Genomic DNA, 3405 nt, shown 5'->3' with positions numbered 1-3405 from the left:
ATCCAGGCCTGTTCAGATCCCACATCCAGGGTCACAGTCCTGACCAGTGGTCCCCAGGGCATGAGGTTTCCAGTGCTAGGAGCCTGCGCATGGGCCCCCTGTCTTTTGTACCGAGAACAGGTGGCCGTGCAGTGGTGTGGAGCAACTGCTGGCGCAGAAGTACACGGATGTCTGGGAGTGGTTGGCGGACTCCAGCGTGAGAGGGAAGTTCTCTGTGTTTGGTCTAGACACTGTACCCATCAGGCACGTCTCCTTGCTCCGTGGAGGGAGGCATAGCTGAGTAATGGATCAGCCTCAGCCCATGTCCCGGGTCTTGTCGGTACCAGCACATAGAGTTATGACCCAGATCCTGAGTACATTTCAGTGTGGCGCTCTGTCCTGTCCTCACGACCTGGAATCTGGGGTCCTGGGTGACACCAGCGTGGACCGCCCCTGTGGAGAAGGAGGACCGATGCTGCAGTCACAGCGGACATGCTTCATGCTGGCACCCCGAAGGGGACCCTGCCCCCCAGGACTCACCTGCCTGCAGGAGACAGAGACCACACTTGGGGGGGGGCAGGCAGAGGGCCTCCTGTTCTAAGTGTGGATGAGAGGGGAGAGGGGCTCTCCAGGGAGTCCTTCTGAGATGTCACTGTCCCTGCCAGGCCCCAGAGCCGACCTGTCACTCAGGGGGCCACGCCCCTTCCCCCAGAGGCTCAAATCAGAAATGAACCTGAGAGAACTGTTCACAACAGGGAGACCCATCCAGCTCAATGCACACAAGCCTTAAAAGTTCTTCTAAACTTTCCATAAAACTGTTCACATCTTTAGGTACATTTTATTCCAGGAATACTGTTCATTAATACATACATTCATTTTATTTGTCTACATATTTCTGTGATTTTGAATCTCAGGGAAAATCCTCAGGGCTTCCTGCTGCCCTTTAGGACTCACATGTCCCAAATAATCGCTCATGTTTCTACTTTGTTTAATTGACAGCAGTCCTGTTCATGTCCTGCCACCCACAATGATTCTGGATCTGGTTCCTCAACATTAGGGCAGGCTCATCAACACCTGAGGAATCCTTGGGCTCTCTTTCTTATTAATTCACCAACTGACGGGGTGCCTGTCAAATCCCGGCTCAGCGCCGTCGTGTTCACCTGAGCACGTGCTTCTGGTGTCTGCGGGGTGGGGGAGCAACATGCCAAACCACCTCGGGCCTGTGGCCCACTTTGCTTTGAGAGAGAAGCTGGCTGCCCAGCACCACGGATGACATGTTGGCACAAAGGAGTCCAGACGTGGAGGGATGTCGGGGGAGATGGCTGACCCCGGAGCAAAGGAAAAATGCTCCAATTCTACGTGAGACATCCATTACCTGGGAGTACTTCCTTGTGAAGCGTGGCAGCCATTCAGTAGCTGACGTCCTAGAGCCTAGACTCTATCACATCGCACAACCTCACGTTTAGAAGGACCCAGTACTAGCTGCCATGCTCTGCTGCTGTGATTTTCAACTTCTCAATGATTTCTGAACCTGAATATCATGCACCTGGTTGTGAGCGGGTGACCGTGGTGACCTCCTGATGTGCTGGTCTCACGTCTGGGGTCTGGGGGACTAACCATTCCTGGGGCCTCAAAGACAAAAACACAGAAAATAAAGTCAGAAGCAACGAATGAGCCCGATGTTGTAGCCAAAAAAAACAAGCCTTGAATTGGGGCCTGGCAAGTCATGGGATCCACACCTGTGGTCAGAGTGTCTCTGGTCCAAGAGACAGTGGGACCCACAACACAGGAGCCTAGTGGGCAGGCCAGGCCACTACAGAAAGGGGGACTTTTCAACTCAACTCATGTGACTTGGACCCTGCGGTCAAATCAAAGGCAAGCTTCTCCTGACATGAAATGATCTCTCACCAAAGTTGCTGCTTCTGGTTGCCTGCTCAGTCCCAGCACCCAGTGTCTGCACAAGAAGTCTTGTTGTGTGAGTTTCACATGGGACCTCAAAGGAATTTCCTAGGCGATGAGGACTTCCTGTCAAATGAGCATCATAAAATCATTTCAGGCAATGTGTGCTCGAGAAAAGAAATTTAAGAAGGTCCATAAGTAATTTAAAAAAAAAAAAAGCTTGTACCGGCAGGGAATATCTTTGGATGGTCATTTTCCAAACCATCCATCTCCACATAGGATAGTCCCTGACATGGATATGGTGCTCACATGCTTTCAAGAAAGTCTTTAACCATAATCCTTTCCAGGAGTAATGTTTTAAATATTTAGCTCTGGGCTAAAGAGGACTTTAAAACAGAATGACAGCAACAGAAATCATAATGTTGGTTGTCAGGGAAAGAGTGAGGCCTGGGAATGGGGCCTGAGAGAATTTCTGGTGATGAAATGTTCTCAGTCTTTATAGGTGAATGTTCCATGGGCACATACATATGGATTGATCAAACCCATTCTTCGGTTCACTGCACAGTGTGTAATGTTATTGTATATACAGTGGATCCCTTGAACCACACTTTTTTGAACTTCATGGGTCCAGTTTTGTGTGGAATTTTTAATAGATGCTAACTACAGACCTTGTTGTTCATCTGGCAAAGAATCACCCTGCAATGGGAGAGACCTGGGTTGGATCCCTGGGTGGGGAAGATCTGCTGGAGGAGGAAATGGCTACCCACTCCAGTATTCTGGCCTGGAGAATTTCATGGACTGTATGGGGTCACAAAGAGTCAGACACAACTGAGTAACTTTCACTGTCACTTTTCACAGTACTGTTGCAGGAAGGGGGACCCCTTCCAGGGCCCGAAACTGGGCTCTTGTCTAACTCTTGGAAATGAATTGTCCGAGGAGACACATGCTGACAAAGCAAGAGATTTTATTGGGAAAGGGCACCCGGGTGGAGAGCAGTAGGTAAGGGAACCCAGGAGAACTGCTCTGCCGCGTGGCTCGCAGTCTTGGGTTTTATGGTGATGGGATTAGTTTCCGGGTGGTCTTTGGCCAATCATTCTAATTCAGAGTCTTTCCTGGTGGCGCACGCATCGCTCAGCCAAGATGGATGCTATCGAGAGGGATTCTGGGAAGTGGACAGACACGCGGTGTCTCCTTTCGACCTTTCCCGAACTCTTCCTGTTGGTGGTGGCTTATTAGTTCCGTATTCCTTATCAGGATCTCCTGTCATAAAACAACTCATGCAAATGGTTACTATGGTGCCTGGCCAGGGTGGGCGGTTTCAATCAGTGTGCTTCTCCTAACAGTACTACACAATTGTGGCTGATTGAAACTGCTGTTCTGGAATCATAAATAGAGAGGGTTAACTGAATTTTAAACTTTTACAGCAGGGTTAGGGCTGGGTCAGGGCCCCCAAACTTCACATTATTCAAATGTTTACTATAATTCTTATGCCAATAAAGTTGATGTAAAAATGCCTGAGGGTACATT

The 3405-nt window shown here is 49.5% G+C and overlaps 1 long non-coding RNA gene across 1 annotated transcript; it reads right to left on the bottom strand.

The window, feature by feature from the left end:
* Positions 1–838: 838 nt before the first annotated feature.
* LOC139034275 (uncharacterized) lies at positions 839–2676 on the bottom strand. The gene is made up of 2 exons (XR_011486681.1): positions 1888–2676; positions 839–1608 (listed from the first exon to the last, which is right to left on the bottom strand). It is a non-coding gene; the product is annotated as an uncharacterized lncRNA (long non-coding RNA).
* Positions 2677–3405: the final 729 nt, after the last annotated feature.

This window comes from Odocoileus virginianus, unplaced genomic scaffold (assembly GCF_023699985.2).
Source record: "Odocoileus virginianus isolate 20LAN1187 ecotype Illinois unplaced genomic scaffold, Ovbor_1.2 Unplaced_Contig_175, whole genome shotgun sequence".
NCBI classification, from domain to species: Eukaryota; Metazoa; Chordata; class Mammalia; order Artiodactyla; family Cervidae; genus Odocoileus; species Odocoileus virginianus.
The sequence above is the reverse complement of the archived record's forward strand: the minus strand, read 5'-3'. Positions and strand labels throughout refer to the sequence as shown.